The following is a 16,066-nucleotide window of genomic DNA, read 5'->3' on the forward strand; positions in this document are numbered from 1 at the left end:
TACCTCTCAGTGATGGCCATGTCAATGACAGCAACATGACACTGGCAACCGAGTACATTTTCTTAGACAAGACACCTGCCAAATCTAATGCCACTCCCCTTCGCACTACATATGGACTGCCGTCTATGTATGCATACTGATCTGTTGTCCCCACATGTTCATTGATCTCTTTCCCTCTCTGCAATGTGAATACTCCAGTTGAAGCAATCTCCTGCGTGTGTGTTTCTATTTGATATGTAGTTACACAGACACAATGCAGGCTGACATTTGAGTACAGAAGTGATGACCATAAGTTTCTCTATTCCTCCAACCCTGAGACAATTCTAGATCTAGATTCTGTGTTGTCCTCACAGTTCCAGTCCAAGAAACACATTTGTCTCTTTCATATTTTGCAAGGGACATGTAAGAAACGGCAAGAAAAAAATACACAGATATAGTTGTTACTAAAAATTTTATTGGTGGCTTATTATACAAATGCCCCAAGTGAACATGCTGTACCTATCTGCACGCAATGCAACAAGGACTGCTCACTTGGAATAACTTTACAATTGACTTAAATTGCGGTGCTCTTGACAATATTGTAATGTCATTATGGGTGCAGTAAGAATTAGGCTGAGTGATGACACCTGACAGCTTTACAAACATTTGAAGAATGTAGAAAGTCACCAACCCTATGAATTAATGTATCCTCCAATATAATTTAGGAATTAACCATCTTACATTGCATAAACAACTGATTAACACATGTTTACAAACTGCATTGCATTCCAACAGTTGCTACATGCTATCATGACTCATGCGGTCCTTTCCGTGGATGCAGACTTCTGGGAAGCATGAACACACTTCAGATTAGCATCATGCACCGCAGCCCACATCAGTAGCAGTTCGAAAGGCCGAAAACGGTGCACTAGCATTAACTCACGGTAATAGCAAGGATTGAAAGAGTCATCTTGGGTTGAAGGAACACTGATTCCAGCTGTCCTGAATCCGCTATGGGAGTGTGGAGCTAGTCCAGCCTTGGCCAGACACATCCCCAAAAATACATCATCAATGGGGTATAGTTCAAGGTCTTGGGCTATGTGGTAAATGATATGAGCTGTATACACAGACATAAGTATGCCCCCTCCACCAATGTATGGTGGGTACGACTTGATGGTGGTCACTATTTCTGGCACATAATACTTGCTCGACTTCTGGCGTTTGGGCCCAAACCCATAAATGAGACGGCCCACAAACAGGTGTTGGTGAACCTTCATGCCTAGCAAGTAATCAACTATGTTATCGGTGTTGGCAAAGACATCATCATCTCCATTGAAGATGAATTTAGCACTGGGGCAAAATTCACTGACCCACTGCAGCAACTTGTATTGTTTGAGGGTGAGGTTGAAAAAGGTATCCAAGAAATCCCATTGTAGGATATCTCTGTGTTCTCTGTTTTCCATGGCTAACAGCTGATTCAATTTCCTACTTTCTTTTTGCTCAGGAGAGACACCAGAGATAAAGACTCTCTTAATTAGGACCCCATTGAATTCGCGTTCTCTGCCCCATGTCTTCCTTACCATTTCCCGCCGATCCTGGTTGAAAGGGTGAGATTTGATCACCAGGAGCAGGAAGACATTCTGAGATCCTTCTCGACCACCACATTTGTCTGGGACATTTTGAATCATGTTAAATTCTCGACAGTGTTTATACATCAAGAAGTTTTTTATGTGCTCTTTCTCTTGATGAAATGAGGACAGGTGCAGCAATGTCCTGTTCGCGTGGCACTTTGACTTGAGCACTGATTCAGTTGCATCAGCAGTAACAACCTTGGGCAGATCTTTGCGATGAACAGTTTCTGCAACATCATCAGTCTCTCGACGTTGGGCATTATCCCAGAACATGAAGAACAATCCCAGAGTAAGCAAAACACCCAGCATTACTTTCTCATAGAATCGCCAACGTCCTCCCATCTTTCACCTGAAGTAGAGAAAAATATGGATTAATTCAAAGAAAACTTTACATTTACATGATGCTTGAGAAGAATGAGAAGTTTAAGCTGTAATTAGGTTCACTAATGCTTTGTAATATTGACCTCAAAATGGTGGTGAGGTAAGGAATAGGCAGGGCCCGGCACGCTGCTGAAAGTTTAATTGACCTGAAGCAGTCCATCCCAGCAGAAGGACAAATCTACCTATAGGATACCATCTCTGTCATTAAACTGAAAATCGCATAGTTTCTTTCTGGGCCTTAAAGGTATATGATTCCAAAGGGTTTATTCCACCTCGCTTCACAGGTCTCATCACTCCTCTCGGGGCTTAAACTGAACTGAGACAAAGAGCAATATAGCACAATGCAGACATTTTGGCCCATGATGTTGCACCGAACTTTTAATCTGCTCCAAGATCAATTGATCCCTACTCTCTCAAATAGCTGTCCATTTTTCTTTCATCCATGTGTCTATCTAAAAGCCTCTTAAATCTCACTGATGCATCTACCCTTATCACTACCCAGGCTGTGCATTCCATACAGCCACCATTTTCTTTTAAAAAAAATACTTCTGGCAAACCCCTATACTTTTCTCTAATCACCTTAACATTATGCCCCCTCATATTAGTCATTTCTACGCTGGGAAAATGTTGTTGGCTCTCCGTTCTTCCTATGCTTCTTACCAGCTTATACGCCTCCATCAAATCACCTCTCCCCATCTCCCCACCCCCACCTTTGCTCTAAAGGGGAAGGTCCCAGCTCGCTCACCATTCAGGTTGAGTTCACAGGTTACTGATACTATGGAAGATGATGTATTATTGACCATTGATTAGTAACTGAATGTATGGCAGTGCAGGGAAGGTAACGTGTTAGCATAGCTACTGAAAACATCTGATTTTCATGGCATTTCAACCTGGTCTATGTATGCCTACAATAGGAGAAACAAAGAGTAGTATACTCAAGGACCTTGGCCTTTTGCTTCTATTTTAACCAGAGAATTGTATTCAAAGTTATATTAGCAGTAGCCCACCCACCCTGCCATCCATTGGTCAAGCCACTTTATGAAAGGCTGCAACTAAGGCATAACTAGTCCCAAAGGCAAGGCTAATTCCACTCAGATATTCAGTAGTAAGCAATTGTAACAAGACAGCGAAGCCATCGCAGGCCCATATCTATTGAAGTTAAATGGCACCAGCATCACCTACGGCAGGAATTTACGCTTCATGAAGAGCAGTGAACCTTGGACTCCAGGAGCCCAGAGAAAGCACAAGTAGCTGATAGCAGAACAGGGCAGATAGTTAGAATGATCCACAATGTGTATGAGTAAAACCTCGGATGCCAGGAGCCCTGAAAAGACACCAGTGACTGATAGCAGAACGATATGTACAAGTAAACCTATTTGCACAGGGATGCAACTTGTGTCACTTTAGAATTATGGAATCCTAGAGTAATGCGATCTAAACAGGCCCTTCGGCTCAACTGGTCCATACCAACCACAGCATCCTCCCTGCTAGTCCCTGCTGTCTAGTTTGGCTCATAACTCTCCAAGCCTCTCCCTTCCATGTACCTGTCCAAATGCCGGTTAAATGTTGCAGTTGAACCCACTTCAACCACTTCCTCTGGTAGCTTCTGCCGGGTACTCACTGTCCTCCGTGTACAGAGGTTATCCCCATGGTCCCTTTTCAATTTTTCCCCTCCTCTCTTATATCTGTGACCTCTCATGTTGGACTCTCCAATAATGGCAATCCACCTTATCAATACCCCTTATGATTTTAAACTTCTGAGGTCACCTCCCATTCTCCAAGGCATCAAGGTCCAGCATGGCCAGCCTCTCTGTAACCCAGGCCCTCTAGTCCAAAAAGCATCCTCGTAAAGTTCTTCTGCACCCTCTCCAACTTGACAGCGTCCTTCCTATAACAGGGTAAGCAAAATTGTAGATAATATTCCAAAAGTGGTCTCAACAACAAATTACATAACTGCAAATAATCCCCCGCTCCTAAACTCTACACCATAACTGATGAAGGCTAGCATGCTAAACGCTTTTTTTCACCATCCTGCCTTTCAGTGAACTATACACTTGTCAGTGCCTTGCCATTCACTGTACAAGCTCTACTTCATCTGAATGTCCATCACCTCACATATAACCATATAACAATTACAGCACGGAAACAGGCCATCTCAGCCCTTCCAGTCCGTGTCGAATGCTTACTCTCACGTAGTCCCACCGACCTGCTCTCAGCCAAGAAACCTCCATTCCTTTCCTGTCCATGTTCGTATCTAATTTTTTTTTTAAATGACAATATTGAAGCAGCCTCTACCACTTCTACTGCAACCTTGTTCCAAACAGCTACTACTCTCCGAGTAAAGAAGTTCCCCCTCGTGTTACCCCTAAACTTTTACCCACTAACTCTCAACTCATGTCCTCTTGTTTGAATCTCCACTACTCTCAATGGAAACACGCCTATCCACGTCAACTCTGTCTATCCCCCTCATAATTTTAAATACCCCTAACAAGTCCTCATTCAACCTTCTACACTCCAAAGAATAAAGATCTAACTTGTTCAACCTTTCTCTGTAACTTAGGTGCTGAAACCCAGGTAACATTCTAGTAAATCTTCTCTGTACTCTATTTTGTTGACCTCTTTCCTATAGTTCGGTGACCAGAACTGTACACAATACTCCAAATCTGGCCACAGCAATGCCTTGTACAATTTTAACATTACACACCAAGTCGTATACTCAATGCTCTTATTTATAAAAGCCAGCATACCAGAAGCTTTCTTCACCACCCGATCCACGAGATTCCACCTTCAGGGAACTATGCACCATTATTCCTAGATCACCCTGTTCTACTGCATTCCTCAATGCCCTACCATTCAACATGATTGTCCTATTTTGAATAGTCCTACCAAAATGTAGCACCTCACACTTATCAGTATTAAACACAATCTGCCATCTTTCAGTCTACTCTTTTAACTGGCCTAAATCTCTCTGTAACCTTTGAAAACCTGCGTCATTATCCACAACGCCACCTATCTTAGTATCATCAGCATACTTACTAATCCAATTTACCACCCCATCATCCAGATCATTAATGCATATGACAAACAACACTGGACCCAGTACAGATCCCTGCGGCACACCACTAGTCACTGGCCTCCAATCTGACAAACAGTTATCCACCACTACTTTCTGGCATCTCCCATCCAGCCACTGTTGAATCCATTTTACTACTTCAATATTAATACCTAACGATTCAACCTTCCTAACTAACCATCCGTGTAGAACCTTGTCAAAGGCCTTAGTGAACTCCATATAGACAACATCCACTGCTTTACCCTCGTTAACTTTCCTCGTAACCTCTTCAAAAATTCAATAAGATCTGGGGACGTCGCGTGATGACGTAGGATCAAGACGTTGGGAATCCAGCTCCCTCGTAAAAAGTAATGAAATAAGGTTTAAATGAAGAAGAGTTAACAAATATCTACTAGAAACTATTTATAAATAACTCAGAATTATCTTTTGATATGGCTCCTAAACCGAAACAGAAGAAAGCTACTACTTCGAAGACTGCGCAAATCGGCGGGGAAAAAGGCCTAACCGTGTCGGCGAAGCCTCGGACTCAAGTTGGATCTCCTCCCGGCGAAGTGCATGGCACTTCTAATGATGCGGGACAGGAAGTTGCAGCAATGTCGGCGGTCTCTAAAAGAAACGGCAAGAACAATGGATGCGCGAAGAAACAAGTATGCATGAACAGATATCAGCAAAAGTAACAAAACTACAAATCCCAACTACGGCTAGATGGGAAACTGGAATTATATCGGAAGTGGAGTCAGACTCTTTGGGAAATTCAGAGGAAGAAGAAGAGGAAAAGAAAATGAAGATTAAAGGAGTCATAAAAGATATCCTGATATATATTATGAATGAATTAAAAGCTATAAGAAGGATGCAGAGTACACTCGATAATGTGGTGGAAAAACAAAAGAAGATGGATAATAAAGTTAAAGAAATGGAAGTAAAAGTGGAAGAAAATACTGAAAGAATAGATAAGATAGAAGATAATAATCTTGCCTGAACAATAAAAAGAAAACGGATGTTGGAAAAAATAAATGCGCTTGAAGACTCAAGTTGACGAAATAATATCAAAATTGTTGGTCTTATGGAAGGTACAGAGGGAGAAAATCCAATAAAATTCTTTCAAGAATGGATTCCGAAAATTTTGGCAATGAAAGAAGGAAGCCAAGTAATTGGAATTGAAAGGGCACACAGAACTTTAAGACCAAGACCTCAGCAAGATCAAAATCCAAGATCAATTTTGATAAAATGCTTGAGGTACCAAGATAAAGAAATGATCTTGAAGGCAGCTACTCAAGGTGCTAAAAAGAGAAATGGGCCATTGATAATAGAAGGGGAAAGAGTTTTTTCTTATCCAGACATAAGTTACGATCTTCTGAAGAGGCGGAAGGAATTTAATCCAATGAAAAAATCTTTATGGGAAAAGGGCTATAAATTTTATTGAGCTACCCAGCAAAATTTATAATTTTCCTGGATAACGAAGAAAGAAGCTTTTTCGTTGACTACCAGAAAGCAGAGAAATTTGTACAAGAATTACCTGATGTCCACGAAGAGGAGTAAAGAATTATAGAAATGAAGTGGACTAATGATGAAGACTGAAACAAGGTTGGACTTGACAGACATTTATAAGGAAAAAAATAGCTGAGTATTAATTAGGAGTAGAGACATTAATTATTTTCTTTTTTTTTCTTCACTAATATATTTTCTTTTTTTTTTTGCGGGGGAGGTGGAGGAGCTCCAGATCGATGTCTGCGAGTTTCACGTGTACAATCATGGCGATTGCCATGACCCGTAAAATGGGGGGTGGGTAATGTTGTGTTCTTTTTGTTCGCAACATTAGTGGGGGGAAAGTATTTGGGGATTTTTTCCTTATATATTAGTTACCTTTCTTCTATTTTTCTTCTTTTTTGCCTGGATGGTTGGGGAGAGAGTCATAGCAACATGGAGAATTTTAAAGAGTTCCCAAGGTATTATGAATGATTAATTTACTTAATTTTTTAAGTTTTAATGTTAATGGACTTAATGGACCTGTGAAAAGAAAAAGAGATTTAGCATATATTAAGAAAATGAAAGGCGATATAGCTGTTTTACAAGAAACACAATTAACAGAAACAGAACATAAGAAATTAAAGAGAAATTGGGTTGGAAATGTCATTGCAGCTTCATTTAATTCAAAATCGAGAGGAGTTGCAATTTTCGTTAATAAATCTTTACCAATTAAAATACAGAATGTAGTAATTGATTCTGTGGGGAGATATGTGATTATACGTTGTCAATTTTTTTCAGAATTATGGACTTTTATGAACATTTATGCACCAAATGAAAATGATGTAAAATTCATACAAGAAGTTTTTTTGAACTTGGCTGATGCACATGATAAAATATTAATAGGTGGAGATTTTAATTTTTGTTTAGATCCAGTTTTGGATAGGTCAACTAAAGTTGCTACAAAATCAAAAGTAATAAAACTAACTTTATCATTAATGAAAGATTTAAACCTGATTGATATATGGAGAAAAATTAATCCAAGAGAAAGAGATTATTCATTTTATTCAAATAGACATAAAACTTACTCAAGGATTGATTTTTTTTATTATCAAAAAATATTCAGGATAGAGTGAAAAGTGTGGAATATAAAGCAAGAATACTGTCAGATCATTCCCCGTTGATAATGACAATGATAATGATGGATAAGGAGAAATTGATCTATAGATGGAGATTTAATTCTATTTTATTAAAACGTCAAGATTTTTGTGATTTTATGAAAAAACAGATTCAATTTTTTTTGATACAAATTTACATTCAGTTGAGAATAAAATTGTATTATGGGAAGCGATGAATGCATATTTAAGGGGTCAGATTATAAGTTATACATCTAAAATTAAGATGGAATATTTGGCAGAAATAGATCAATTAGAAAAAGATATCATAAAGTTAGAAAAAGAATCTCAAAGATATATGACAAAAGAAAAACGAAGACAACTTAATAAAAAACTACAATATAATACACTTCAGACATATCGTACAGAAAAAGTAATTATGAGAACTAAACAGAAATATTACGAATTTGGTGCAAGATCACGTAAGATTCTTGCTTGGCAGTTGAAAACAGAACAGGCTTCTAAAACAATAAATGCAATTAGAACAAGTGTAAATAAGGTTACATATAAACCTTTAGAAATTAATGAAACTTTAAAAATTTTTTATACTGTATCAATCAGAATCACAAAATAAGATTGCTGAGATAGATACATTTTTATCACAAATTACCCTTCCAAAATTAAATTTGGAAGAACAGAAATGATTTGATATGCCCTTTACATTAAAAGAGGTTGAAGAAGCTTTAGGATCACTTCAGAGTAATAAATCCCCAGGAGAAGATGGTTTTCCTCCTGAATTTTATTAAAAAAAAATTAAAGATTGATTAATTCCACCTTTTTTTGGAAGAAATATATCAAGTGGAACGAATGCATAAACTCCCACAATCTTTTTTAACAGCGATTATAACTGTTTCGCCAAAAAAAGATAGAGATCCTTTAAAGCCAACATCTTATAGGCCTATTTCTTTGTTGAATACTGATTATAAAATAATAGCAAAAAAATTATATAATAGAATGTCTAAATATTTACCAAAATTAATACATATGGATCAAACAGGTTTTATTAAAAACAGACAATCAATGGATAATATAAGCCGGTTACTTAGTATAACTCTTCTGGCACAAAAAAAGAGAGGAAATGAGTGTGGCAGTTGCTTTGGATGCAGAAAAAGCATTTGATAGATTGGAATGGGATTTTTTATATAAGGTCTCAATATCACCAAGACCAAGGAGATGGTGGTGGACTTTAGGAGATCTAGGCCTCATATGGAGCCAGTGATCATTAATGGAGAATGTGTGGAGCAGGTTAAGACCTACAAGTATCTGGGAGTACAGTTAGACGAGAAGCTAGACTGGACTGCCAACACAGATGCCTTGTGCAGGAAGGCACAGAGTCGACTGTACTTCCTTAGAAGGTTGGCGTCATTCAATGTCTGCAGTGAGATGCAGAAGATCTTCTATTGTGGAGAGCGCCCTCTTCTTTGTGGTGGCGTGTTGGGGAGGAAGCATTAAGAAGAGGGCCGCCTCACGTCTTAATAAGCTGGTAAGGAGGGCGGGCTCTGTCGTGGGTAAAGGACTGGAGAGTTTAACATCGGTGGCTGAGCGAAGGGCGCTGAGTAGGCTACGGTCAGTTATGGAAAACCCTGAACATCCTCTACATAGCACCATCCAGAGACAGTGAAGCAGTTTCAGCGACAGGGTACTATCGATGCAATGCTCCTCAGACAGGATGAAGAGGTCAATACTCCCCAATGCCATTAGGCTTTACAATTCAACTGCCAGGACTTAAGAACTTTTTTTTAAGCTATTATTAATGCTTTTTCAGTTAGTGATTTAGATGCATATCATATTCTTACTGAGTTAAGTATTGTACGTAATTAGTTTTTGCTACAACAAGTGTATGGGACATTGGAAAAAAGGTTGAATTTCCCCATGGGGATGAATAAAGTATCTATCTATCTATCTATCTATTGGAAAAATATGAGTTAGGAAAATCTTTTATACAATGGATTAAAACCTTAAATACTAATCCTCAAGCTAAAGTAGTTACAAATGGTCAGTTTCAACACCATTTTGCTTAACGAGGTCAACTAGACAAGGCTGCCCATTATCACCTGCTTTATTTGTATTGGCAATAGAACCATTAGCGGAATTAATTGGAACAGATTCAGACATTGGGGGCTTTAGAGTTAATCAAGAAGAATGTAAGATTAATTTATTTGCTGATGATGTTTTGATTTATTTAACAAACCCATTGCAATCTTTGCAAAGATTAACTTTTAGATTGGAAGAATATGGGAAAGTATCAGGGTATAAAGTAAATTGGGATATAAGTGAAATTTTACCCCTTACCAAAGGAAATTATAATCAATGTCGATTAGTAACTCAATTTCGATGGTCAATAAATGGGATAAAATATTTAGGTATTAGTGTTGATAATGATGTAAAAAAAATATATAAACAAAATTATTTGCCATTATTAAAAGAAATAAAAGAGGATCTTGATAAATGGATGATGTTATCAATAACATTAATAGGTAGAGTTAATACTGCAAAAATCAATATATTTACTAGATTCCAATATTTATTCCAAACTTTACCAATACAATTACCGCAGAAATTTTTCAAGAACTGAATAAATTTGTAAGGAAATTTCTCTGGAAAGGAAAGATGTCAACAATATCATTGGAAAAATTGACATGTAAATTTGATTTAGGAGGGTTACAACTTCCAAATTTTAAGAATTATTATAAAGCAAATCAACTTAGATTTATTGCGTCTTTTTTTGATGAAGAAATCCAGCATTGATTAGAATAGAATTAGATAAGATAGGAGAAAACATACCAGAAGATTTTATATATAATTGGGAATCCAAATGGATTTGGGAAAAAAAGAATCTCCTATATTAAGACACTTGATTGATTTATGGAATAAGGTAAATATGGACGATAAGATAAAGAAATCTTTATTAGCAAAAAGAATTTTAAGCCTATTTTGAAGGCTTATTCCTTTTACAATGGATAATAAACATTTATATTATTGGTTCCAAAAGGGGATTAAATATATAGGTGATCGTTTTGAAGGAGGTATATTGATGTCGTTTGAACAATTAAAAAATAAATATAAAATATCAAAGAACACTCTTTTCTGTTATTTTCAATTGAAGGCTTATTTACGAGAAAAGCTGGGTCAAACAATGTTGATGCCAAAACCTAGTGAAATAGAAATATTAATTCAAAAAGTAAAAATTAAAAAATTTACATCTTGTATGTACAATTTGATTCAAAAACAGACAATTAAATCAGGAATTCATAAATCAAGACAAAAATGGGAATCTGATTTGGATGTTAAAATTGATGAAAAAAGCTGGTCAAGGTTATGTTCTGATAGTATGATAAATACAGTAAATGTTCGACTTAGATTAATACAATATAATTTTTTACATCAATTATATATAACACCACAGAAAATAAATAGATTAAATTCAAATTCGTCTGACCAACGTTTTCGGTGTAATCAAGAAATTGGTACTTTTTTACATTCTACTTGGTCTTGTTTTAAAATTCAACCATTTTGGATAAATCTAAGACTTTTATTGGAACAAATTACTGGAGTTCAACTCCCACATAGTCCAGGATTATTTTTATTAGGATACATTGAAGGGACAATACCGAAACTTAAATTGAATAAGTATCAGAAAAAAATTATAAAAATTGCATTGGCAGTAGCCAAAAAAGTTATCGCAGTTACTTGGAAATCTGATATATATTTAACTATGGATCGTTGGAATAATTAAATACATAGGTCCTTTGAAGATGAAATTATAAAGTAATTGGGGAAAGTAAAAATAAATATTAAAATTATTTTGAACTTCATGGAGCATGTGGGGATCCTCCGTTATCCAGGCCATCTTTCTCTTCTTTCTTTCTTTTTTTTTCTTTCTTTAGACAAGGGTTAAGGGGGGGAGGGTTAAGGGGAGGGGGGAGGGTTAATATTATTTTTCTTTTTCTTACTATTTTATCAACACATTTATTCTTTGTAAATTTCTAAAAAGTAATAAATTTAATTTTTTTTTAAAAAAATCAATAAGATCTGTCAAACATGGCCTTCTACGCACCAATCCATGTTGACTGTTCCTAACCAGACCCAGTCTATCCAGATAATTATATATACCATCTCTAAGAATACTTTCCATTAATTTACCCATCATTGACGTCATAATTACAGGCCTAGAATTGCTAGGTTTACTCTTAGAACGCTTTTTAAACAATGGAACCACACGAGCAATACGCAATTCCTCCAGCACTATCCCCGTTTCTAAAGACATTTGAAATATTTCCGTCAGAGCCCCTGCTATTTCTACACTAACTTTCCTCAAAGTCCGAGGAAATATCCTGTCAGGTCCCGGAGACTTATCCACTATCCTTAATAGCGCCAGCACTTCCTCTTCTTTAAACAGCTCAGGTATTTGTAAAGTAATGGTGATAGCGGAGTAACACACCGACGGGAGTAATGTAAATAGACCCGGTAGTCACGAAAGTCACCTGATTGATAAAGTTATTTATTTCCAGTAAGTGACCACTAATCTGATGGTGAAATATGTTGTACTCTTTTGGCTGTGGCTATGTCCAGTTTGCAATCTCCACATAGCTGCTGCCTTGCCCATCATTGAAATGGCCCCATTGCGGACAAATATTTAAGTTTGCTTTATAAAGTTGTTGACTGAGATCGGTGCTGCTGCAGGTTGCCGGGGCACGGTTAAATCTGACGAAAGGGAATGTCCAGTGTTCAAAAGAAAAGATTGTTCCAAAATCATAACTTTTCACCAGAGTTCACATGGCCCATCCTGCTGCTGTGTCTTTCCTATAAGCCCACAACGATTTCTGCCCTCAGCTGTCACTGGAGTTTATAGTCTGACAGTAAATTGGTCCCAAAGTAAACAATAAATTAATGCGATATGACAGCACCCGATCTGAACCAGGATGCGGGTCGTGGTTGCTCCACGGAGCTGATCGATTTGTCGTGAGATACAGGTGCTCGGATTCGCTGGAAGCAGAATCAGCAGCTCAGCACAGAGTAAACACGGAGACTGTACTCGGTGGGCAACTTTACGATGAGTTAATGCGTCCACTTGTGATGGCAGGAATTCTAGTTTTTCTACCATTTCATTTCTGTCTTTAAAATTGTGTGGCTTTGCGGATCCGCCTGATTTTTCTGCAGGAGTGAGTGTGCTATTCCAGCAAAGACAGCAAGTATCTGTCAGTGATATTTAAAATAAAACTTGCTGATTTAAATCTCATTGGCTGTTGATAACAAATGTCTGTGTGCACTGTATTGTGCTCCTCCGGTACCTAGTAATACGGCCACTGACTCTATGTCCGTGATCTTCTACTGCCGTAGCCCGTTCAGTTCAATGTTCGACACGTTACGCGTCCAGCGATGCCTCTCTGCACAGTGCAGTAGTAACGTGATTATTTGAGTTACTGTTATCTTCCTGGAAGATTGAATCAATCCCTCCTTTCTCAACCGACCTCTCTCATTACTAAGATGTTTTTGCTCTCAAAATTGCCGCAACCTGATTTATTTCCCAGCACTATTCTCCGCAAAACTGAGACTGTTGTAACTGACAATCCCAGGATTTCAGCAGTTCCTGCGATATTCAAACTGAACCGTCTGGCACTGACAAACATTCCAACCTAAAAGTCATCCAGATCACATTTCATCCCCATGGTGATGTTTGCTGGAGACATAACGTACCGTTTATTAAGAACAGGATCGGGAGAGGCCCGCTGATAAAGCTGTGAGTTTAGTTAATGATTATCACCAGGAAGTGACTGAATATTAACCAGGGTGTATTCATTACTTACAGAACCCGTAACACAGCCTCACTGGGACAGGGTGGTAACAGAACCTGGAGCCGCGGTACAAGGTAAGAAGCTCCACATACTGAAATATAAACATCATAAAGCTATTTAGACACTTTTATGAACACGAATCGGATTGATAACGTATTGTGTTGATCGACATTAGAACTGTAGCGAATCGCTTTTAAATGAATTAACAATTCCCTTCATCTAATTGAATGCATCGACTTGCTGTGCATGTCCCGGGGGATGACGGGGCAGTTGACAGTGTTATTGTAATCGCCGCGATTTCAGCCCAGCTCCGAATCATCAGCAAAGGCTCGGGAGGTGCGAGCTTCCCGCATCTCGGAACTGTCCCCGGGCTACTGCTCGCAGTAATAGAAGACCGATCCGTCCACACTCGGGCTCGACCGATCCCTGACCGAGGGAACTGAAGATTCGCTTTGTTTATTCCTTCACTGGCGGGATTGACACTATCTGTCCTTCCTAGACGGCATTTCTGTTGGTGCTCAAAAGCTTGGAACCACCCACATTGGAGATTACAGCCGGGGCGGGCGGGGGGTGGTCGTGGGGGAAGACGGTGTAAGGAGTTGATGGTTCCATTATATAGTCAGTTGGTGAGACCTGTTGTGGATCACCGCCTGCAGTGTTGTTTCCCTTCTGTCAGAAGTCAATGGCTAGGTGGGAAATGAAAAGAAGGTTTACCAGCCGGTTATTTGCCCCTGCGAGTTTTTGTATGAGGAATCTGTTGTGATCTTGACTTGTGGTGTGACATAAAACAGGATCTTGTATACATTACAGGTTTTTTTTTTAAACAACAATATACTTGATTGTATCCGCGGTAATTTGGTATAATGAGTGGGAACTTCGATGGGACATAAAGTATCCTGCGGAGTTTGACAGGGACGTGGACAAAATAGTTCCTGTTGTGTGAGGATCTGAAACCAGGCACCGCCAGTTGAAGACATTTGAGATGTTTTCTCTCTCTGTGTGGGTCTAGTGTGTCATGGGAATGACCGTCCTCAATATTCAGGAGACAGAATATTCATCACACAGTAAGGAGAAACGCCTCCGGTATCTGTAAAGTAAATGTGAGGGCGGGGAAGCACACCAGCGTGAGGAAAGTAAACAGACCCATTCGTCATATTTTTATCTGATTAATAATTTTATTTATTTCCAGTAAGTGAACACTGATCTGAATGTGGAAATATATTCTTGTCTTGCTGTACTCTTTAGGGCGTGGTTATCTCCAGACCGTTGCTGCCTGGCCCATTATTATAGTGGCCCCATTGTGGACAAATATTGAAGATTGCTTTATAAACGGACCGACTCTGATATCAGTGCAGCTGCAGCAGATGGGGTACAGTCACATCTGGCGAAAGCGACTGTCCACTGTTCACAAGGCAAAGTATTCCCAACCAGAGTTGATAGAGTCCGTCCTGCTGGTGTGTCTCTCCAATAAACCCATATTGAACTTTGCCCTCAGCTGTCACTGGGCTTTTCAGTCTGAGAATAAATTGATCCAGAACTAAACAATAAATTAATTCGATCAGACCAACCGAAAGGAAACAGGATCCCTGGAGCAGACTGAATTGGAAAGAGATTCTGTATGTAATCTTTGTCACTGTGCACCGAAGTACAATTGTAAGCCGGTACCGAACAACACAATACAACCATTTGCCTGACTGAGGTTTCGTGTCCTTCAGTTCAAGCACTGGGGAGCGGGGTGTGGAGTTACATCCGGATTAGTGTGAGGTCCGGGTTGCTGAGCGTGATCTCAACTGAACGTTCCGCAGGGTGTACTCACTCACTGTCTGGACCCAGAGAATTCAGTGCTCAGATTCACTGGAAACAGAATCAAGAGCTCGGCACTTGTTTATTTGTTTCTCTCTGTATGTTTTTTGTGCTACCTTGCGCAAAGATAGAGTGCATCTTAAGACTATCTGAAATAAAACTTTCTGAAGTACATTTCACCTCCTGTACCTAATAATGTGGCCGCTGACTGTATATCCGTGGTCTTCTACAGCTGTAACCCGCCCAGTCCAGTCTTCGACATGTTACACGTTCAGTGATGCCTCTCTGCACGCTATTGTTGTAGCGTGGTTATTTGAGATACTGTCGTCTTCCTGACATATAGAATCAGTCTGGCCTTTTCCCTTCCATCTCTCTCATTCATAAGGAGTCTTTGCTCACGGAACTGCCGCAGCCTTACTTTTTTTCTGTGCTGTTCTCCACAAACTGAGACTGTTGAAGGTGACAATCCCAGGAAATCAGCAGTTTCCGCGATATTATAAACTGCGCCGTCTAGCATTAACAAACATTCCACGTCCTAAGTCACTGAGAGCACATTTCATCCCCATGCTGGTGTTTCTGAGAGACCGAACGTACCCTGTTCCAAGGACTAGGAGTCGGAGAGACCCGCTGGTAAAGCTCTGAGTATAGTTAATGATTATCACCAGGAGCTGACTGAACATTAACCAGGGTGTGTTCATTACTTACAGAACCCGTAACACAGCCTCACTGGGACAGGGTGGTAACTGAACCTGGAGCCGCGGTACA

At 39.0% G+C, this 16,066-nt stretch overlaps 1 pseudogene; it reads right to left on the minus strand.

Moving 5' to 3' along the window:
• Positions 1 to 707: 707 nt before the first annotated feature.
• On the minus strand, positions 708 to 1,952 carry LOC140721089 (N-acetyllactosaminide beta-1,3-N-acetylglucosaminyltransferase 3 pseudogene; annotated as a pseudogene).
• Between the last annotated feature and the right edge of the window lie 14,114 nt (positions 1,953 to 16,066).

This window comes from Hemitrygon akajei, unplaced genomic scaffold (assembly GCF_048418815.1).
Source record: "Hemitrygon akajei unplaced genomic scaffold, sHemAka1.3 Scf000050, whole genome shotgun sequence".
In the NCBI taxonomy this organism is placed as follows: Eukaryota; Metazoa; Chordata; class Chondrichthyes; order Myliobatiformes; family Dasyatidae; genus Hemitrygon; species Hemitrygon akajei.